Consider the following 24348-nt stretch of genomic DNA (forward strand, 5'->3'; position numbering starts at 1 on the left):
GCAGGATGGCCATTTTAACAACATTAATTCTTCCTAGCCACGATTATGGGATGAGTTTCCATCTGTTAGTGTCCCCTTTAATTTCTCTTAAGAGTGACTTGTAGTTTTCAGAGTATAAGTCTTTCACTTCTTTGGTTAGGTTTATTCCTAGGTATTTTATTTTTTTTGATACAATTGTGAATGGAGTTGTTTTCCTGATTTCTCTTTCTGTTGGTTCATTGTTAGTGTATAGGAAAGCCACAGATTTCTGTGTGTTGATTTTGTATCCTGCAACTTTGCTGTATTCCGATATCAGTTCTAGTAATTCTGGGGTGGAGTCTTTAGGGTTTTTTATGTACAGTATCATGTCATCTGCAAACAGGGACAGTTTAACTTCTTCTTTGCCAATCTGGATTCCTTGTATTTTTTTGGTTTGTCTAATTGCCGTGGCTAGGACCTCCAGTACTATGTTAAATAACAGTGAGGAGAGTGGGCATCCCTGTCTAGTTCCCGATCTCAGAGGAAATGCTTTCAGCTTCTCGCTGTTCAATATAATGTTGGCTGTGGGTTTTTCATTGTTGGCTTTTATTATGTTGAGGTACTTGCCCTCTATTCCCATTTTGCTGAGAGTTTTTATCATGAATGGATGTTGAACTTTGTCAAATGTTTTTTCAGCATCTATGGAGATGATCATGTGGTTTTTGTCTTTCTTTTTGTTGATGTGGTGGATGATGTTGATGGACTTTCGAATGTTGTGCCATCCTTGCATCCCTGAGATGAATCCCACTTGGTCATGGTGTATGATCCTTTTGATGTATTTTTGAATTTGGTTTGCTAATATTTTGTTGAGTATTTTTGCATCTACATTCATCAGGGATATTGGTCTGTAGTTTTCTTTTTTGGTGGGGTCTTTGCCTGGTTGTGGTATTAGGGTGATGTTAGCTTCATAGAATGAGTTTGGGGTATACCCTCCTCTTCTATTTTCTGGAAAACTTTAAGGAGAATGGGTACTATGTCTTCCCTGTATGTCTGATAAAATTACGAGGTAAATCCATCTGGCCCAGGGGTTTTGTTCTTTGGTAGTTTTTTGATTACCGCTTCAATTTCGTTGCTGGTAATTGGCCTGTTTAGATTTTCTGTTTCTTTCTGGGTCAGTCTTGGAAGGTTGTATTTTTCTAGGATGTTGTCCATTTCTCCTAGGTTTCCCCGCTTATTAGCATATAGATTTTCATAGTATTCTCTAATAATTTTTTGTATTTCTGTGGGGTCCATCGTGATTTTTCCTTTCTTGTTTCTGATACTGTTGATTTGTGTTGACTCTCTTTTCTTCTTAATAAGTCTGGCTAGAGGCTTATCTATTTTGTTTATTTTCTCGAAGAACCAGCTCTTGGTTTCATTGATTTTTGCTATTGTTTTATTCTTCTCAATTTTATTTATTTCTTCTCTGATCTTTATTTTGTCCCTCCTTCTGCTGATCTTAGGCCTCATTTGTTCTTCTTTTTCTAATTTTGATCATTGTGACATTAGACCATTCATTTGGGATTGTTCTTCCTTTTTTAAATATGCTTGGATTGCTATAAACTTTCCTCTTAAGACTGCTTTTGCTGTGTCCCACAGAAGTTGGGGCTTTGTGTTGTTTTTGTCATTTGTTTCCATATATTGCTGGATCTCCTTTTTGATTCGGTCATTGATCCATTGATTATTTAGGGGCGTGTTGTTAAGCCTCCATGTGTTTGTGAGCCTTTTTGCTTTCTTTGTACAGTTTATTTCTAGTTTTATGCCTTTGTGGTCTGAAAAGTTGGTTGGTATGATTTCAATCTTTTGGAATTTTCTGAGGCTCTTTTTGTGGCCTAGTATGTGGTCTATTCTGGAGAATGTTCCATGTGCACTTGAGAAGAATGTGTATTCTGTTGCTTTTGGATGTAGAGCTCTGTAGATGTCTATTAGGTCCACCTGTTCTAGTGTTGTTCAGTGCCTCTGTGTCCTTACTTATTTTCTGTCTGGTGGATCTGTCCTTTGGAGTGAGTGGTGTGTTGAAGTCTCCTAGAATGAATGCATTGCATTCTATTTCCTCCTTTAGTTCTATTAATATTTGTTTCAGGTATGTTGGTGCTCCTGTATTGGGTGCATATATATTTATAATGGTTATATCCTCTTGATGGATGGAGCCCTTTATCATTATGTAATGTCCTTCTTTGTCTTTTGTTACTTTCTTTATTTTGAAGTCTGTTTTGTCTGATACCAGAATTGCAACACCTGCTTTCTTCTCTTTGTTGTTTGCATGAAATATCTTTTTCCATCCCTTGACTTTAAGTCTGTGCATGTCTTTGGGTTTGAGGTGCGTCTCTTGTAAGCAGCATATGGATGGATCTTGCTTTTTTATCCATTCTATTACTCTGTGTCTTTTGATTGGTGCATTCAGTCCATTTACATTATGGTGATTATTGAAAGGTATGAACTTATTGCCATTGCAGGCTTTAAGTTTGTGGTTACCAAAGGTTCAGGGTTAGCTTCTTTACTATCTTACTGTCTAACTTAACTCGCTTGTTGAGCTATTAGAAACGCGGTCTGATGATTTTTTATTTCTCTCCCTTCTTATTGCTCCTCCTCCCTTCTTCATATGTTGGGTGTTTTGTTGTGTGCTCTTTTAGGAGTGCTCCCATCTAGAGCAGTCCCTGTAGGATGCCCTGAAGAGGTGGTTTGTGGGAGGCAAATTCCCTCAACTTTTGCTTGTCTGGGAATTGTTTAATCCCTCCTTCACATTTAAATGATATTCGTGCTGGATACAGTAGTCTTGGTTCGAGGCCCTTCTGTTTCATTGCATTAAGTATATCATGCCATTCTCTTCTGGCCTGTAGGGTTTCTGTTGAGAAGTCTGATGATAGCCTGATGGGTCTTCCTTTGTAGGTAACCTTTTTTTTCTCTCTGGCTGCCTTTAATACTTTGTCCTTGTCTTTGATCTTTGCCATTTTAATTATTATGTGTCTTGGTGTTGCCCTCCTTGGATCCCTTGTCATGGAAGTTCCGTGTCCCTCTGTGGTCTGAGAGGCCATTTCTTCCCCTAGTTTGGGGAAGTTTTCGGCAATTATTTCTTCAAAGACACTTTCTATCTCTTTTTCTCTCTCTTCTTCTTCTGGTTCCCCTATGTTGCAGATATTGTTCCTTTTTGATTGGTCACTCAGCTCTCTTAAAATTCTTTCATTCCTGGAGATCCTTTTCTCTCTCTCTGCATCAGCTTCTCTGAGTTCCTGTTCTCTGTTTTCTAGTCCATTAATGGTCTCTTGCATCTCATCCATTCTGTTTTGAAGTCCTTCCAGAGCTTGTTTTATTTCTGTATTCTCCTTCCTTAGTTCTTGCATATTTCTCTGCAAGTCCATCAGCATGGTTATGACTTTTGTTTTGAATTCTTTTTCAAGAAGACTGGCTTAATCTATCTCCCCAGGTTCCTTCTCAGGGGAAGATGTAGCAGATGCCGAAGCTGTCTGGGTTAGTCTTGTCTGGATCATATTTTTTTGCCTTTTCTTGTTGACAGGTGGTATTAACTGTCAGCTGGGAGGGCCAAAGTTTTCACTTGCTACTGGCCTTTCTTTACTGGGACAACTGCGACCCCTAGTGGCTTGTGTTGGGTAATTGCGTGTAGGCTGGGTCTTTGTGTCTTGACGGGCCCAAGTGTAGGAATTTTCGTTTCTGTGGGCGTTTTGCCTTAGGCTGTTTCTCTGTTTTTGCAGCGCCAGGAGGGGTAATGGACGGTGGGGGGGGCTGTTTGGCTGTTTGCTTCCTTGAGGGGTCTCAGAGCTGTTGCCCAGGGGGTTAGTGCGCCCAGTTTTCCCTGTAATTTCCAGCCAGTGGGCTGTGACCTGTGTTGTTTCCGTCTAGCTGTTAAATCCCTGTCCCTTTAAGACTTTCAAAAAGCACTGGCTTTTCTTTGTCGCAGGGGCATCAGCTTCGGCACCTGCTCAGAGGTCTTGCTGCCCTGTTTCCCTAGTTTCCAGCCCTCCACGCATGCACTGTGTCTGCGCTCTGGTGCGGGCTGCTGGGGCTGGGTGTTTAGCAGTCCTGGGCTCCCTCTCCCTCCCGCTGGGAGCTGGGGGGAGGTGTGCTCGAGTCCTGCCGGGCCGGGGGTTGTATCTTACCCCTTTCACCAGGCTCTCGGCTCTCGCACGTGTGGATGTAGTCAGGCTGTTGTCCTGTGTCTTCTGGTCTCACTTTCAGGATTAGTTGTATTGTATTTTCAAAAATATATATGTTTTTGGGAGGAGATTCCCACTGTCCTACTCACGCTGCTATGTTGGCTCCACCAACTTAACACTTTTATAAAAAACTTCTTAAGGAAATATTTGTACTACCGAGAATAGTAATTCTGTGATCCTTAAGCTGGGAAGGCCGGAATGTAAATGTAAATTGAGTAAGACAGCCTCTATGATTGTCTCCCTAAAGAAAGAAGAGTCATATATGATAGAAACAGTACAAAAACTACTTTAAAAGTTGTGAGGAACAATAACATGAAAGCAATATAATTATTGTAAAATAAGCAGCAATTTTGTACAAAATGTCCTTTATTTTCAAAAGTTATAGATTTGGAATCAGGCTTATGTCAAGTCCCCTGCACCAAGAAAGTGCTTTTAGTATAGTCACTGGTACCATATGGTATCCTTTAAAGATTGTTGTGTGTTATACCTACATACATTTTTCTTTTACTGCCTTTCACACCTCAATTAGAAGCCTACTGCTTCAAGGAGAGAAATCAAACTTATCAAAGAGTGCACTATATAACAGTTCTGGCCACAAATCCGGCAACACCAATTTCAATGTAAATACAGACAATGCCTAAGACTGTACTTTTAAACTTAATTTTGATGATGTTCATAAGAAACTTCAAACATATTAGATTTGAAAGCTTTATATTCCAAACTAGGATGGGTTAGGCCAACTTCCCTTCATCCAAGCAACTTAAGAGTAAAAACCTTAAGACTTGCCTGAGACAAAAACTTTTTTTTTAACTATAAAGGCAAATAGTCCAATAAAATACTTATACATCAAACCTTTCTTCCTGTGTTTTTACTATACCACCAATGCAGCACATTTTAAAATTCTACCAACTCAAGCTACGAACTGTTTCCCAATATTTTTGAATAATTATAAATCAATCACATAACTGTGTATTTTGTTTTCAAACTACTGCTGGGTCCTTGGAATTGTACCTAGAAGTCAGTTTCTATAAAAATAGAGTCTCTGATGATTCAAAACCAGCAATGAAGGAACTCAGCTGAATCTGCTTCTTGTTAGTGTCAATACAAAGTCCATACTCAATGCCTGCCATTTTGATCAATTAATGTATTTGAACTGATGATGGAAAGTTCACTCTATGTACAAACAAGAATACACATAATGCCACCCTCTTCAGTGTTCTCAGTTTTGTAATATTTCATACCCTGTGGTGAGGTTTTCATTTACTATCCAGTCCAAAACATTGACAAAATATGGGGTGTCCCATATATATATATATATACATAGTCTGTCCTGTCTCTCTTCCAAAAACCATGTTGGAGTTCCATAGGACATTCAGAACCCTTCTCGTATCTCCATAAGAGAGAATTAGAAGTGATTTCAATCCATCTTCATTTATGCCAACTTTTTCTTCTCCTATAGCCTGCCCTACACAGACAACAACGAATTTCGGGTTAAAAGACTAACTTCAAACTTAGTACACCAGGACTGCAATGCAAGGATGCTCTTTGACTGATAGTTACAGATGAGGCAAAACATGATATTCTTCATAAATTTCTCAGTCACTCTACTTCAGGCATTCAAAGCATCTTGAGTCGTGGCATTAGCTTCTAATTTTAAGACTTTCTTAAACATTGTCCTGTGCTGACAAAGCTCAGGACTGGTCCCTGAATGATATCTATTCCTCCAAGAGCAAGGCACTGAATTTTTTATCTTTGTGTAATTATTTAGCACAGGCTAGGATAGTAGATTTCTGTCCTATCCCTGGAGGGCCATTGTAAGGCAGATGTGGCAATCAATCTTCTTTGACAAGTTTTTGAATAGTTCTCAGGATGCCCTCATGAGAAATGTGGCTGATGTTTTTCAATCCAAGTCAGTTTCCTACTTTTGTCTTACATGGGGGTGAGCAGCTCCAATGATCCAAGGGGAATTGTTACTTTCCAAGCATGTCTACAGAGCCATTAATTGGAATCTGACTCTGGAAAGTTCACTTTAGTGTTGTTATACATTTACAAATTCATATTGTTTTTATAGTGCACATGGTTCACAGTCATTGTTAAAAAATTAAGTTATATTCGTAAAGGAACAGAAAACACCTCTCGGGGAAGCCTACTGCCCAAAGATATCCATTGTAGTATTTTGGTATATATCTTTCCAAAATTTTCCAAAAACCAGTTGACTAATATTCCCATACTGTTTTGTTATCTTCTCTTTTCTACCAATATATCATGAACATCTGTTAAAAAAATGAATATGCATAACTTTCATGGCTATATAACATACCCTTGAGTCAAAATTAATTACTAACATCTAAAACTTATTGGAGTTAAAAGTCAACTGTCTGATCAAATATGTAGCTGTCACCTTGAAGAAAGTGATTACTGTGCCTGCAGAGAAGTCCTGCCCCCTTTCCTATAGTCACCTTCCCAATATTTATCATGGCTTTTGCTTATCCATCAGAATACAGTGAAAAGTGCACTTCCAAGTTTGGCTCCAGGAACTTCCTCTGCCCACTTTTTAATCATTTTTTGGATATATATATATATTTTTTTTAAGTCAAATACTTTTTTTATGTCTATTGAGATGATCATATGCTTTATATTCTCATCCTTTTAATGTGGTGTATTGCATTTATTGGTTTGCATATGTTGAATCATCCTTACATCACAGGAATAAATCCCATTTTATCATGGTTTATGATCCTTTCAATGTGCTACTGAATTCAGTTTGCTGATATTTTGTTGAGAATTTTTGCATCTGTCTTTATCAGGGATGTTGGCCTGCAGTTTTTTTTATAGTGTCCTTATCTGGCTTTGGTATCAGAGTAATGTTCACTTCATAAAATGATTTTGGGCATATTTGCTCTTCTTCAGTTTTAGAAGAGCTTATGAAGGGTTGATGTTAATTCTTCTTTAAGTGTTTTATAGAATTCACCAGTGAAGCCATTTGGTTCCTGGACTTTTCTTTGTTGAGAAGTTTTTGATTACTGATTCAGTCTCCCGACTTGTTATTGGACTGTTCAGATTTTCTATTTTTTCATGATTCAGTCTTGGCAGGTTATATGTTTCCAGAAATCTATCCATGTCTTCTAGGTTGTCCAATTTGTTGGCACATAATAGTTCATACTAGTCTCTTATCACTTGTATTTCTGTGGTATCAGTTGTAATAGCCCTCTAAAAGACACATCTGATAAAGGACTATTGTCCAAAATATATAAAGAACTCTTAAAACTCAACAACTGGAAAATGAACAACCTAATTTAAAAATGGGAAAAATATTTGAATCTACACTTTACTGGAGAAAATACAGTTGGCAAATAAGGATGTAAAAAGATGTCCCATAACATATGTTTGCAATCAGTGATTGCAAATTAAAATACGATTATCACTTCACACCTACTACAAAGGAGAAAATCTAAAATGCTGATAACATCAAATACAGGGGAGGATGTGGAACAACAGAGACTTTCATGCATTGCTGATGGGAATGGAAAGTAGTACAGCTACTTTGGAAGACAATTCAGTGGTTTCTGAAAAAACTAATACTCTTACCATACAATCCAGCAATCATGCTTCTTGGTATTTATTTAAAGGAGTTGAAAACTTACATTCACACAAAAATCTGCATATGGATATGTATGGCAGCTTTATTCAGAATTTGCCAAAACTTGGAAACAACCAAGATGTGTGAAGGGATACATAAACTGTGAGCATACAGACAGTAGAATATTATTCAGTGCTAAAAAGAGATAAGATATCAAGTCATGGAAACACATAGAGGGACTTTATTCATATTAGTAAGTGAAAAAAGCCCATCTGAGAAGCTTACATACTTTATGATTCTGACTATGTGGCATCTGGAAAAGGCAAAACTATGGAAACAGCTTTTTAAGACATCAGTGGTTGTCAGGGGTTAGAAGAAGGGAAGGAGGAAAAGGCAGAGCACAGAGGATTTGTAGGGCAGTGAAACTATTCTGTATGATACTATAATGGTGGATACATGTCATTATACATTTGTCTAAGTCCATTGAATGTATAACAGCAAGAGGGAACTCTAATACAAACTATGGACTTTGGGTGATAATGATGTGTCAATGTAGGTTCATCAACTGTAACAAATATATCACTGGTGGCGCTGTTGATAGTAGGGGAGTCTATGCATATGGGGGAGCAGGGAATGTATGGGAACTCTCTATATTTTCACTCAATTTTTCTGTGAACCTATAACTGTTCAAAAAGGCTACTAACTTTAGAAAATCTTATTTAAATCCTCACTTCAACACTTACTGGTTGTGCAACATTCTCCAGACCTCCCTTTTTCATCCATAGTAGAAGGCAAGAGCATCCATCACAAAGTGTTAATGTGATTTAAAAACTGGATAATCCAGATAAAGTGCTTAGCACCCAGTAAGCAGTTAAGAAATGTTAGAAGCTGTTCTCCCCCTCTTTCTTTTATCTCACAGGCTTGGAGATCTCACTGTCTTCCAGTGCATGGAGCTTTTGCTGGCCAGTGAAGCAGGTGTGTAATGGTTAGACTCTACCTGACACCCCTCCCCCATATGGAACGCAAAAGACCTATGCTACGGTGAAGTGAGCTAACTCACTGGTGTGGAGAACTCATATACACCTTGAAAAATTCCTTCCACATGAAATATTAATGTTTTTTTTTCCCTCAGAAAGCTACTCTGCCTCAAGGCTTCAGGTGTTTCTTCTGTTCAGGTCAACAGGAATTTTCAACCTTTAGCAGGTGTAAAACAGATAAATTTTTAGAAAGCATACTGTATTTTTTTTAGCAATTGGGAATTTGGGCTATTTATACTGCCTTCAAACTTGTTGCTTTGTTCTCTGCCTTATAAACTAAAATCCATGGTCAAAACAACAAAAACTTGAATCGCTTAAAAACTTGACAGTGAACAAGTACACTTCAGATTCCAGAGGATCCCCGCTGCTTTTTAACATATAGACTAGTTAATTCATTTGAAGTACAAAATTTGAATAATGAAAAAGAAGACAAAGTGAGTACAGAATAATGAGGAATTGCAGGGACCCAGCCGAGGGCTGGGTTTGCCAGGTGTCTTTGTCTGGCGCAATTTGTTCTGTGTGTCACACAAATATGCGGCTTTCATTTCCAAGTGACAAGTGTAATGGAGTGCTTGTGAAAAACAACTGCATTATCAGTGGCACTTTATGGTAAAGGCTCAATGACAACATATGGTTATCAAGTAAGATTACTTTATATTAGGAGAAAAGTTAGCAAATCTTCTACAAACACACATGTGGGGGAGGGGTAGCTCTGACTTTGATGGCGTTTCTGACACTATCCCCACTTTAGCCCAACTCTAGGAGTTGAGCTGATTAGAACTTAGGAGGATTCATGTAGGAGACTTCAAATATGGTCTTGTTTTGGGAGATCCTGTCAAGCTTCAGGTGGTCTAGAAACTTTCTCTGGAGGGCAAATGGAACTTCAGATTCTCAACTATTTTAGGATATTTTCTCATGCACAGTCCTTGGCAAACAGTAGGGTCTCAACAAATATTAGCCAAGTAGAAATCTAAATTTATAATGATCACCTTCCTAGCAGAAATACAGCACCTAAAGACATTATTATAGCTTTCATCTACAGTGGTCACAAATACAGCCTTAATTATCAAATATGAGTAAATTTCTAATGACTTGTTCCTTCCTTTTTCCTAAGCAGGATCCTGTATTGTTTTCTCTACACCTCCCGTCTCTTGTTATGTTCCTTCCTTGCCTTTAGGGTGGCCAGCAGCACATGTGGGAATTCTGTCCTTTGAGGGTAAGTCCCATCATCAGAAAGATTGCTAACCCTTTGGCTGGTCATCAGATTGTGGAATGAAGCCCACCTAGGATGATTTCAGAAGTTGAGGAAGCCTCGAATTGCTATGTCATCCAGTGATTATGCATGATGTCACATACAATAAATGTTAAATTTTATAACTTAGGCACCATTAGAAAATGAACTTCATATGGCTCCAGTGGCACAATCGGTTAGCATGCGGTACTTATAAGAAAATGAACTACATAATTTATCAGTCAACAATCAATATTACCGAATGCTTGTTATAAACAAAATCAGGTTCTAAGCCCTCTGAGGGCTACAAAAATAAATAAGACAAGGAGGGGCCCAATCAGATTTGCAATGAAATAAGACCATTTTAGATGGGTTGCAGAAAAAAGGATCTGACTGAGAGAGAGAAGGGATTCATAGTTAGGTGTTGGTATTTGGCAATGTTAGTAAAATAACAGTGGCTTCCACAAGAATGAAGGTGTATTTCTCTCTTACATAAAACTTTGAGGTGACAAACAGCCCAGGAGGATAGGGGTTCTTTTCATCATGCAGCTCCTTTCCACCTACAAAGTTGAGCTTGACTCACCACCATCTCAATACAATCCAGACTGCAGAGAGGGGCAAGAAGATGATGACAAGCATTTCTATTGCAAGGATGTAGTTGAGAAGGTGCACACATCACTTCCATTCTCAGGCTATTGACCAGAGCTTACATGGCCAGGTGACATGGTAGCTTCACCACATAGAGCTGCCAGGGAGATTAGGAGATGTGGTTTCTAGCTGGAAGGCATAGCGCCCAGCTCTGTAACCAAAAGGAAGGAAGAAGTGTAGATATTGGGTATGATTAGCAGTCTCTGCTACTGAGGGCAAGACTGGAGGTGAAGGGAATAATTACAAGACTATTAAAGTGATAGCAGTGGCCTGAACTAGGTTAGTGTCCATGGTAATAAGAAGGATTGAAAGAGTATTTGGAAGGAAGAATTGACAGGACTTGGTAATTTACTGAATATGAGGAATATAAGAGTAAGGAGTAATTAAATCATTCCATAAGTATGTATTGAGTCCCTACTATGTGCCAAGTTTCCATAGGAGCTGGATATATGATAGTGAATAAATAGATCCTGGGGTGTGATGTCCAAATTTCTATAGAAGCAAATTACACTGCCATCCACTGAGACAGGAAATTCAGGAGGAAGAATAGATTTGAGGGAAAGTGATAAGCATCATAAACGAGGTGCTTATGGGACAACCACATCCACTCCAGCAGCTCCCATTCTGCCTGCATAAGTATTTAGGGACGGGAGAGTAGCGAAGAGATTAGCCTCTCACCAAGTGTCCACGCGCTCTGCCACATTTTCCAGCTCTAACAGACAGGCAGGGCCATGTGACTAGTTCCAACCAAGAGCTGTTAGTGGACATGATGGGTGTCATTTCTGTGCTAAAGCATTTAAGTGCAGCCCTCTAGTTCTCTCTTCTTTAGCCGGGCAGCCAGAAGGTCATACGTTTTGGATGAAAGAGCTACAAAACCCAAACCGTCTAGATCCCTGGCTCACAACTTGGAAGGGAGCTGACCTGAAAAGATGCCAGATCCCAGAAGATTTTGTGGGGGGATAAAAGAAAAGATTCTAGGTGCTAACCACTCTGATGTTAGAGTTGCTTGTTAAACATACCTGGGCCTGTTTTGACTAACAAGCTCTTTGGCTATACAGAATTCTATTGTTCTTTGAGTCATCAGAAACCATTCTCTTAGCCATTCTCTTGAGCTCAGAGGCAGAAGTTGTTGCTTGAGGTATTATTGCTGTTTAACATTAATTAGATTCCTAAATTTCTGCTTCTGCCCACCTTGTTCTACTGCATGATCTTAGGCAGTCACCTAGCCTGTTTTCCCTTAAGCTTTACTAATTGGGGAAAATAAAAACCAGCCCAGGACAAAACAAAGCTTGCTCTTTTTGGAACAGATAATGAAATAATCACTAAATAAAAGGATGGAAAAGATACGAAGCTACAAGGTGCTTTGCTGATGCCATAAGCATGCAGAATATTGTTTCTCTCTTTGAAAGTTCTCAATACTTTAATGTGAAAACTAGTAATTACTATGTCCTACCACTTAGGGAAGGGGCTGTTGTAAGGATGGGTTGGTGAAAGTTGCACTGGTTACTTGACTGAAAATTTTAAACAATGTTCTTAAGAAACACTATGACATTTTGACTTCTAGGTCTGAGACCAAAGCATAAAGGAAGAAATTTCTTCTAGGTCTGAGACCAGAGCATAAAGGAAGAAAGTTACATACAATTGTAGGTATTTTGTGGATAGAAGATGATAAAACCAAGCCATCTGGTAAGTAGTAAGGGCTTCGGGGAGTTGGAGTAGTTTGGAGCTACCTGTTGGGCTTCAAAATTCATTTCTGGGTAAATCTAACCCCCCTGGACCCAGGGCAGCTCTCTGGTGAAAGCCAGCTTGATGTAGGTGTGCCAGGTACCTTCCATTTCTTCCTCACCTTACACTCTCCACCCTTCTCCCAAGGAGGCTAATCTGTGTGGATTATACAGAGGGACACCCTTGCCTATTGGTTTACTGCTGGTCAGTGGGGAGTCCTCCCAGGAGATCTGAGGGAGCACAGTAAGGTCAAGTACTCAGTCCCTTGTCCTCCCTCTGCAGGGTGGCTGTGCTTTTGCGTCCAAGGTTGCTGCTCTCCCAAAGGGGGTTGCTCAACAAAACTCTCTCCTCCGTGGTTCTGGTAACCACTTCCTCCCCTCCAGGCCAGGAGGTACCAGATTTGTTGCTGCTGACACCAGATAGAAGCAAATTACACTGCCATCCAATGAGACAGGGAATTCCGAAGAAAGAACAGTAGTATTCCCTGTGGTTCCCCCAAACTCCACACAAATAGTCCCTTTATACATAAATCCTCTAATTCAGATGGGTGATCTATTTCCTACTGGACTTTGATTTGACACCTGGGATATCTCTGTGCATCTCCCAAAGTACAACGCTCAACTTTCTGCTTCTGTTTATTTTCAAATGATGAACAATGTCTTCTCTCCTATCATCTCTTAGCCACACCCAGAGATCCAAGATAAGATCCACAGATGGCATAAACTAAGAGATGACCTAAAGGGTTGGGTACCAGGAGACAGGACTGGTCTCTGGAAAGGTGTGAGCATTAAGGTTGGAGTGGATTTCAAAGATATGGTCAAAGAATCCCTTGCTAAGAAAACCAAAATGTGAATATTTTGGTGAGATCGAGTTCAAGATCCAGATCTAATTATATTCCTCACTTTTTTCCCTAGAACTTTAGAGAGTATAGAATTGTGGTTAAAACATGGAGTGTGGAGTTGATCTTTCTGGTTAAACTCTGATTCTGCCACTTACAAGTTATCTGACATCAGATAGGCTATTTAAACTCTACCTCAGTTTCCTTGTCTGTTAAATGTGGGCAATACTATTATTTCCTTTCTAAGGATTTGTGGAAATTAAAGTAATTGATATATATGAAAGGGCTTAGAATGGTGCCTAACCCATAGTAAGTGTTTTATAGATATTAACTATTAATATTTGGGGCCATAATAAATCTTAAAGTTTGGACCAACTCATCAGACAAATAAAGGTGTGGAGACCAAATCACATGGCCAAGGTCATGAAGAAAAGATTAATTTCAGGTTTGTTTACTGATTTATTTGTGCAGCAAATATTTATCTCACCGGTATAACTGAGATAACAAGAGTTCCATTTATTTGTCCAGGTCTGTAAAAATGGTTAGAGCCAGAGTGAGAACTAAACAGAAACAGCAATCACAACAGACACAACCACAAAACACAGTCCTGGAGCCCACCTGTGCATGGTTTCTCCCACAGTACTGCCTAGCTGTCAGCATGCCTACCTTGGATTTCAGTAAGTTCCTTGTCTAGCATCCTTTGGAAAATCCACTCACATCATATGTGGGGCTTATGATACTACATTTGGTGCTTAGTTCTTGGTTTTTGGCTGATAAGCAAAAATGAAAAAAAGCAAGAAATTCCCCCAGAGACTCCACAGCTGTGCATGTGAAAGAACACAAATCTCTCCAACTAAGAACTAACAAAAAAAAAAAGACAAAAACCTCAAAGTAATTTATGCTCTAAGAGTTCCCCCTGGATCTGCATTTTCTGAAAGTCTCAGATGGTATGTTTTGTGTGTGTGCTAATTTCAGCCTCCTTGGTCAAACCATCTACTTCTGGGAGTACAGCAGTCCTGCTGGCTGGGGAATGATCCATCACTGGGGAGGGCAACATCTCAGTAAATCCTTATTTAACTGTGAAGACAGCTGTAAGCCCCTTAAATTCATAAGTGAAATTAAATCGCAGAATTCGGGAGGGTGGCTGGATGCTACCCAAAGATTCCCTGAGTGTAAAGCTAATCCTTGAGTTAAAAAGTAGCAAATCTAAATGCTCCATCCTGGATGGATGATTCCCCTGACTGCTAGGGAGAAGGGCTGAATGAGACTTAATCAAATAATAAAACAAAACACAATCCATTGATAAGTAAGGCTAGGTCAACATAGGACTGTCGAAGTAGATAACTGAAGTAATTTTCCAGAGAATTTGCATCTGAAACAGTGCCTTAGAGAAGAGAAAGGCTTAAATATACATATCTTTTTACCTTTTAGATCTATAGTCAATAATTTTAATAAAAAATTGTTCAGCTTTAGGGAGAGAAGTTGGTATATTTTTCATGGTCCTGGCTGGAAGTCAAAAGCCTGGTATCTGCTCTCAGAGCTAGAATTGTTTACTGGTGTTTTGGGACCAATGACTCATTCTTCTCTTGCCTCAATTTTTCCTCAGTTTTTCTTGTTGTTGGAAATAATGTATCATCTCAGTGTGATCTGCTTTTAATGCACTCACACACACACATAGCACACATGTCAATTACTTTTTGTAGTGGGAAGTTCAGGATTATTAACATTCAGTTTGAGTTATAGAAATGTAATTTGTATTTTAAGAACTCAACTATTGAGACAAATGAGGTACACAGTCTCATGCTATTATTGAAAAGGATATTTAAAATTGTCGTAGGGGAAAACACTCTTAGGAAATCAAAACACTGTCCCCATAAGTTCAGTAATGACAACAGCGGAAAATGGAGCTTAATGTTAATTTTTGGATGAACAGATCTGCATTACTTGAGCACATGTCATAAATCCTCTTGAATGTCAAATAGCTTCCTGCACAGTTTTACACAATGAGGATTGCCTTCCTTTTGGCAGACACCTCTTCTGTCATATGGTCTGTAAAGGACTCACTAAGTATTATCACCTGAACTCTTGAAATTTACATTCAATTACCAACACATACACATAGAGTTCCTTTAAATGTGGAAATGTGAAGATCCTATGTGTTACAAACAGTACAAACCACTACCTTTTCGTTGAAGTGAGAACCAGTTATCCTCACCCAATTTTCCCCCTTTCCTTGCTGTTTCTTTGCATATCCACACTTAGGGTAGGGTTTGATCCAAGGTTCTCAAACCTGTAGCATTTAAGTCAGATTTGTCCCTCCCCCAACTTCCTCCCTGTGTCGTGCTTCTAAGGGATGAGACCCTAAATGTTGGAAGGATCAAACTTTCCCTACCTTGTAATCTTCAGTTCAAAGGTCAAATTAAGATTTCTCTTGTGATGGATTTGCTTTTCCTAACAAGGTTAAATATCTCTACCGTTCACCCTAAGTCAAGTTGTTGAGAGCTTTTTCAAATACGCTTTATAGTCATACTACAGATCAGTCAGATCGTACATACTTGGCCTAGGTATGTGCGGACCCATCTCAAATCGCAGGGATTAGCCATTCCTGGAGAACCAAACTACTTTTTTAGGAGATTGTTCTGAATCAGATTTTTTATTTGGTTTTTCATATTGTTGGTATAAAAACAAAAGAAAATTATTCCAGTAGGATAAAGAACTAATACACCTCCACTGAGTATCCTTTGTTTTGTTTACTCCTGAAGATTTTCAACATAGCCTGGTTTTCATTGGCTTTGAGTGTGTCTTTAATTAAGCAGATGGAGATTGAGGGCATGCAAAAGATCTCTTTAGATTTAAAATCATTTTGTCCTCAATTAATCTGAGGGATGTATAATAGGACTTTGTTAGTCATTACTTTCTCTTTTATTCTATTCTCCCCTGCCTCCGGATCTTGAATGCCCATTAATGAAATCAAAAGTTGTTTTCTCATTTGCATAAAGCAGGAACCCTCAGTGAGGTCTAAATAAGCCTGCAATAATGAGTGAGTCACCTGTATGATGGCTAGAATAATGGCTCCCCAAAATGTCTACATTCAATCCCCAGAACCTCTGGATGTTAACTTACATGGCAAAAGGGATTTTGCAATCGTGACTGAATTAAAGATCTTGAGGTGGGGAGATTATCCTGTATTATCTTGGAGGCCTGAAATAAGGACACTCTGAGAGGGAGAGGCAGATTTGGTTACAGAAGAAGAGAAGGTTATGTAATAATGGAAGCTGACTTTAAGGCTAGAGGAAGGGGCCACAAATCAAATATAGGTGGCTACCAGCAGCTGAAAGAGGCAGAGAAACAGATTGTCCAGAACCTCTAGAAGGAACCAGTGCTACCAGTACCTTAACTTCAGCCCTGAGAAACTGATTTCAGATGCCTGACTTCCAGAACTTTAAGAATAAAATTGTTTTAAACCACTAAGTTTGTGGTAATTTGTTACAGCAACAGTAGGAAACAATGTTATCTGCATTAAGCATTTTGATTTATAGCTAGACAAATAATTTTGAAGTCTTATTTTGGATTCTTATCCCCAATGATAGATACATCATTACAAAAAATGAGATGGATGTTTGACTGTAGAGTTCTGAATACCGGCTTTAATATGAATCATAATATTATATATATATATATATATATATAGCTATCTAGTTGTGAAATCCAAGTAACTAAAATATGTTTATTTCAAGAATGATAGTAATAGTGTAATGACTTTGGGATTCTTTTTAGAAGCTTGTATTGATATATTTTTTTTAAAAAGAGAAGTGTAACTTTCTAATTCCTAGATTTTAATCTTACTAACTCAAGGAGCAAACTAGTAGTGGGTGTCAAGTGTTTCATTTTTATCTTTTATGGGAAAGAGTGCTCAGTGCACTAAATATAATACTCAGTATGTGGATGGGCAAGTAATCAGTACTGGAACTGTTTTTTTTCCAGTGAGATGCTCTGAAAAAACTTCAGAGGGCAAATTTCACTGGGCAGCTTCGAAAATTACAAACAATACAGCAGGCCCTTATACCCCTGAGTTCTGTCTAACTCTGCCTGGGACCTTGTCCATCAAATGTGTTAAGCTGCTTATTGTTACATGTAACAGAGATTTTAGGAATCTAATCTCTTAAGAACTCAAACCCAATGTTTATGCATGTGCTGTAAGGAGCTCATGGTGCTCATGGAGCAGCCTTCTATTAGCTCAAGGCAAAACCTTTTCCTGTTTCCTATCCCATTTCCCTGCCCGTAAAGGCTTTGTTTGCCACTTTGAAAACCTCAGCAAATCTGAAGGAGCAGTAACAACCCTTCCCTAAACACAGGCGAGTGACTGTTCACAGCATCTTCCTCCCCCTGGTAGCCATCACCATTGCCATCCTCATCACTGATAGTTGGCTAGTATTTGTAACATTTTGTCTTGCCAATGGGTTTCAGCCCCAGGCAAGTTCGCTATGGATTCAGTGTGATCAAAGAAATTGACAGCAAAATGTTCTTGGGGTGAAAGAGTTATACCCAACTTTATTTCCAGGTGGCAGGTTAGTCACTAAAATCCTGTTCACTCAGAGCGAGTCTGAATGCAGCAAGCCAGTCTCTGCCTCTGGGCCCCTCTGTCCGCACAGCCATCCTCTGGGCCTCTGTCCTTGGCGCTGCCACCACTCCAGCCTCTGCCATGCTCTCCTGCAGCCTTGCAGCCCTGCCACCCACTGTGTCCTGCCCAGAGCACTGGGCGGAGCTCTTTATAGAATCAAATTGCCCACAGGTGTGCAGTGAACTAGTCAATCAGAGCCAGGTGAGAATCCTGGCCACAGGAACTCTGATTTTATCCACACATTTTACCAAGAGCTTTCATTCACCTTATCCCTTCAGAATGAGAAGTCTTGGCCTTTGGAGCTGGGTGGAGACTTTGGACACTTAATCTTGCAGATTTTGTGGAGGAATCAGGGCAGCCTTGTACACCTACCAGCACACTCTGTGTTACAATAAGGACTGTTTGACAGAAGCCTGTGGAACTAATGTTTGCAAATAAGGAAACTGTATTCCAGAGAAGTTCTGTAGTTTCCCCAATATCAGACAGACAAAAAGGGAATTGCACACACTCAAGCTCGGGTCTCCCCATCTATATATGAGGGACCAAAAACAAAAGTCACGTGTAAACCTGTGGAAATGGCTCCATGATTGTCTTAGTTGAGTAACAGGGAAAGTGTCAAAAGGTGATGCTTTCATCAAAAAGTACATATTCATTGGCCTCACCTCACCACATGTGAAGATGAGAGAAAAAATAAATGAAAAATGATGATGCACTAGCTTAAAAAATCGTAGTATTGTCACTGGACGTTGACCATTTGTTTTGGAAAAAGAATGAGGGGTTTTGGAATGTCATTATTGGTCATTTGTGCTTTCTTTGTTCATTATTTTTCTCAGTGGGAAGCAGGAGTAAGATTTCCTCCCTTTTGTGAAAACTGAAGACTATTTGCCTTTCTAAATATTGGTTTCCTTTACCAGCAGTTAAGATACAGCTGACCCAGCTCAAGTTGCTACTTAAGTATATTCACACAATTGTTTCTATTTGTAAAGGGAAAAGCTATTGTCAATAAAATGTGGCAAGTGTGTTTTTAAAGTCTTCAGTCACCCACAGCAAATGTGTTTAAATTGCTGAGGACCAAGGAAGGCATCTCCCAATCTTGCTTTCTGTTGGAGATACAATTCTGCATCCACAGAACAACTGGGTCCCTGGGAAGTCAGTAATCATTTGGAAAAACAGGGGATGGAATTTAGAGCATTACCTAGACTGTTCTCTTGTTTCTACCAAAAATCTTAATTCAGGTTAATTTAGCTTGATGAAGTTCCCCAGTTCCAGGTGAAAGGAAGCTAATGTTAATTGGACTGCTCCCTCAACAACCCAGTGAGGTAGAAATTATGTTTGGTTTTTAATATGAGAAAACTGAGATAGGCTAAGGAACTTAATAAAGCAGTATAACATTGAAGTTAAGAGTTGGGGCTTGATGTCATTGCCTTGAGTGCTAATCCTCACACAATCGTTAACTAGCTGAGTGACCTTGGGAAGAAAGTTGACTCTCTGATCCTCAGTGTTTTTTACCAGTAAAATGGGGATGGGGTTTGTGACTAGGAACTACTGCATTCAGTGGTTTTGAGAATTGATGCTAGACTATAAAATTAAGTCAATTACTAGCATTAAAGTGCTTGAGGTAGTAAATTTCAGAGATGAAGTTCAAAGGTTAAGCAATTTTCCTTGTACCATGTAACCTTTTGGAATATGTCCACAGGCCAGAATTTTTCATAGTGAGATGTCTAGGATTAGAACTTTAAAATGATCTTTCTGGCCAATTCGAATCTGCTGTGGAGAGAGTTGCCCACCTACAGTTGGGACACCTGTTGTGTCTTAAATTAAATGCTGTTGAGGCCTGCAGTGTGTGTGTGTCTGTGTGTGTGTGTATACACACATACATATATTGGATGGATGGAGGCCATCACATATATATATATACATATATATATATATATATGTAATTTCATGTTGCAGGATATAGAATGGCTACCAGGAGATAGAAATGGAATTGGACAAGAGAGAATCTCCCTTTTTCTTTAGAAATTAGCTTTGAAGGAGACTAGGCAAGGGTAATTCTGGTACACACACACACACAAACACTTATCAAGTCCATACTGTAAAACATCATGCAGTGAGGAATATGAAGATTTCTATAAAGGTGAAGCCCAAGCTATTCTATAGGTCATTTCAGCAAGATAGCCAGTGACATACCCAGTCCAAATCAAGGCACACAGTGCCATGGATCTGACAACATGCTCTAGGAATGAAGGAAAGGAAGATTACTGACAGAAAACAATGGAAAGTGGAAGAAAATTGGTAAGACTTCTTGGGAAAAAGATTGAAAGGAAGTACTGTGTTCTTACAATCTACTAGGCAGTTAAAGGGTTGGTTTTAAAGTTGGGTTTTAAAGGACAAAATTCAATTTGGATTCAGAAAGAATCTAGAGAGAGAGAAAAGGAAGAAACATGCCCTTGTGATTTATATGGCACAGAGCTGTTCATTGTTTGAGGGGGAATCCACATTTTCACATGAATTACCAATTATAATCAATTTCAAAGTTTGCCTTTTTGCCATGACGTATTCTAAAATTTCACTTTAGATAACTTTAAAATTGTTTTACAATTTTGCTTTTAATACTTTTGAAACCAGGAATAGTTAGTTTTAAGTAAATATCATATAATACCAAAATTAATTTTAAAGCCAGGAAATCATTTCTATAAATATGGTTCTAAAATCATCACACAGCTTTGAAAAGTTATAAGAAATATTGCCTGAATCTAGTGTTTTTTTAATATTGTTCAAAATGATTTCCCTGTTTCAGATGGCCTCCTTTACTGAATCATATTAATTTTTAAGAGCATTTTCTCAATCTCTCTCCAAGTACTGAAAAAAATTTCTTCATCAGTTCTTGAAAGTATGAATTTCAATTTTGATTATCAACATACTTGATTTAATTTATTGGTTAAATTAAACCTAATTAGGGAGGTACTGTTTGTCCAGTTTTACAGATGTGAAAACTAAGAAATAGAGAAGGTCAGAGACTTTTGAAAGCAGCGTATCACTGTGGATAACAGCTGGGCATGAGTTTGACTGCCATGAGACCCAGTCCTGGCCCCAGTCTGAACCAACTAAGTAATCTTGACAAATCGCTGTCTTGCTTAAAGCCATTTATGCTTTAGGCTTTAGTTTACTTTAGGATTTAGTTATCAAAGTTTTTTTTTTTTTAAGTATTTAGGCAGATGCTTTAGACATGTACACTTGGGCAGTGTACCCATTTGAGCATTTGTTAAACAAGATGGGGAAATGCATTGACCAACTTCTTTCTCTTCAACAAACCTTTCTTAAGAACTTACCTTGAGTCCGGTATTATACTAGGCAGTGGAGATACAAAGGTGGAAAAAATATCTTTAGAAACTTTGAAAAAGTTTCCACAAATATTAATATCAATCCGACAAGACAAGTAATAGGTCAACTTGGTCTCTGACATCAAACTAAATCTTGTATGAACCCCATAGTGCTCAGATTTCTCTTGAGCTCCTTTATTAGCTATTTGGTTTGTAAGCACTTGAAAACTGTCAAAACAATCGTTCCTAAATATACCTTTTCTGCTGTAATAGGAAACCGTACAAAAGTCCCTGAAGTGTGTTTATTCCAACTCACTATCATTTTATGGGATATTCTTAAGGAGCTTAACTTAAAGTGAGCCAGTGTTCCTCCAGGAAGAGTCTGCTTTGGGCTACACTTCCCGGCCACACGGTCATGGGTAAATTCATTGAACAGCTTATACCTCAGTTCTCTCACCTGTAAGATGAAGACAATGGAAGCTCCTGAATTAAAGAGATGTTGCGAGGTTACTTGAGCTCTAGGATGTAAAGCATTTAGCTCAGAGAACCTAAATAAAAAAGCTCAATAAATACTAGCTTTTATTGTTGTAAGTAGTTTTTAAAATGTCAATATACTCATATGACATCTATAAACAGAATTGTCCAGTTCAGAAATGTCAAAAACACGTTATTCACCTTTGGTTTATTTGATTAGTTGTTTTGTTCCCACTGCTGAGTTTTGTTTGTTCGTGTTACCACTTTGCTCTCTAGTTTCTTATCTTTCCAGGGAGAATTGGATTATTTTTGTTCCTTGAATCTTGGAAGGTGGAGGTCAAGCAGTGTGGTCTGGAGCAGCCTCACCTTGGGGAATTAGCTCTTAGACTGGGTCTGCCACACTGAAATTGCAGAACCTATCTGCAAACGGATGCATCTTTTCAAAGCCATGGTGCAATGAGGTCATGCAGAGAGAACACCGGGTCATGCTGTTAGAAATTCATACTTCAAAGTTTTATTTTGAACTAGTGTATTTTATTATTTTCAAAAGTGAAGAAATCATTAATGTCTTTCTTGGTTGATATTTATTAGTTGTTATCCATGTTTATACATATTGTTCCATATTATAAACTTGAACCTTAATATCCTCCTCCATGCTCCCCCGTATTTATTTTGCACATATATTTTTCAGAGGAGATAATCCTCTGCTTCAGACTGGGTTCTTGAGAGCAGAAGATCTAAGTCAGTAAAGAGACAGAAACTATTCCAATTATTTTTACAGACAGAATTTAACATAATAGATATTGTTAACTAGGTGTAAAGGTGTAACGCTGAAAGGGTAGAAACTCTGAGGTATTAACAGACAAGCAACTGCAGGAAACAGCTACCACCCCTAGGGTGGAGAGTGCAAAGGGAAGAAGTTGGAAATACTGACACAGAAACTTAGAGATGCTCCCCATGGAGCTAAACCAGGGGATACCTGCTACCTGGTACTAGTGTCTCTGAGATGGGGCGTCACAAGGCTGGTCTTTCAAGAATTGGAAGAACTTCTAACTGAATTTAGCTGCAGCTAAAGGAAGCACATTCAGGGTGAAAGAAGCTTTGCCTGCATGATGCTTCCAGGAATCACAAGCAGAAAGGAAAACCAGAGGGAACAAAAAGGAAGGAGCAAATCTCTTCTTCTTTGCCACCCTTGCTAATTCCCACTAGCCCCAGATTACCAGGACCCAATATATCACCAGTTGGCAAGGCAGAAATGTGGTTTGCAAAGTCCCAGCCCCAGCATCACTTAGCAGAGTAGGAAAGCTTAGGTTTGGAGATGGGAGACAATTGCTTAATAATTGGTGCAATAGAGGCATGTCTTATTGTCAGCACTTTGCATAGTCCCTGCAATATAGTATTGAATAAATGCTCATGGAATGGATATGTGTGTGGAGTCAGACAAAAAAAAATGTGATTCTTATAGTAACATCTTAGTTCCTTTTATAAAAAGAGCCGTCATCATGTAGGAAAATAACTATATAGACCACTTTCATTGCAGAAGGTGAGGTCCCAAGAAGGTGAGGTTGCAATACAGAAAGAGTTACAGAAACAGAAAATTAAACTTTCCTTGATGAGAAGTTGGCAGGAATTGGGGTGCAGCAGGGTGAGGGGCCAGGTGAGCAGCTGGAGAAGAGAAGGGAGACCATGAAAGAAGATAGTCAAGCAAACTGTAAGAAGACTAGGATGGATGGCAAAAGGTAGCCACTGTAAAATTCCTGGGAAAGAGATAATAGAGTATTTAGAAATGATAAATATTTGAATTCAGCTTTATGACTATGACTCTGAAGTAAGGTCAACTCAAATCTTCAGGGCATTGGCATTTGCTATTCCTGTTGGCTTACACCTGGAGTGTTTGCTCATAAAGGGGCAGTGTGCTTTTGGACAGTGAGATAACCTGTAAATTGAACCAAGTGCCTGAGCTGGAGTTTTAAGTCAGAGATAACCAGAAACAACAAAGCCTCTACACCTTCTTTGCCACTGACTGAAAGTCCCCAGAGGAACGGGGTGCGAGTCTGTCCCAGTACATGGGATGAGACTACAGAAAATTTCCTAACTCTCAAGGATCAGAGGGCACCTAGCTCGCATACTGGTAACATTTGTTTTGTTAGTATGCAGCACTGTTCAGTGCCTCAGCCCTGAGGAACAAAATATTTTCATAAACATTTGGCTGAATGGCTCCATTTTTAAGCAAAGTGTGAGTCCACTGAGTTGAAGTACTGTTTGAACATTTACATGAACTCCATTCTCCAAGTTGTAGATCTGAATCTGTATATAGATATATAACTCAGAATAAAACCTATCTCCCCTATATAAAATAGTAGATATTCAATTCCCTCAATATAATGTGAAAAGCGTCATTGTAAAACTGCTGTATGCAAATGTAACTACATCACATTAAGGAAAGAGGTGAAATAATAGTTCCTTAAGACCATTGGTTAAAATGCTTTTGTGAAGGGTTTGGTTTATGAGGTAAAAGTGGAAGAAGAAGACTGAAGAAGACTGAACTGACTCCTAGGTCTAGTTTCCATGAATTTGCTTTCCAAGTAGCTGCTGCCTCAGTTGCCTCCTGGTTGAAATAAGAGGGTTGCTGCCTTCTCACTGACTTTTCTATGTCTTATATGACTTACAACGGGGAACACTCCAATTCTGGGGGCATATGG

The 24348-nt window shown here is 38.9% G+C and overlaps 1 pseudogene; it reads right to left on the reverse strand.

Moving 5' to 3' along the window:
• Positions 1 to 5194: 5194 nt before the first annotated feature.
• On the reverse strand, positions 5195 to 6154 carry LOC118916453 (replication factor C subunit 5-like; annotated as a pseudogene).
• Between the last annotated feature and the right edge of the window lie 18194 nt (positions 6155 to 24348).

This window comes from Manis pentadactyla, chromosome 3, assembly GCF_030020395.1.
Source record: "Manis pentadactyla isolate mManPen7 chromosome 3, mManPen7.hap1, whole genome shotgun sequence".
NCBI lineage: Eukaryota > Metazoa > Chordata > Mammalia > Pholidota > Manidae > Manis > Manis pentadactyla.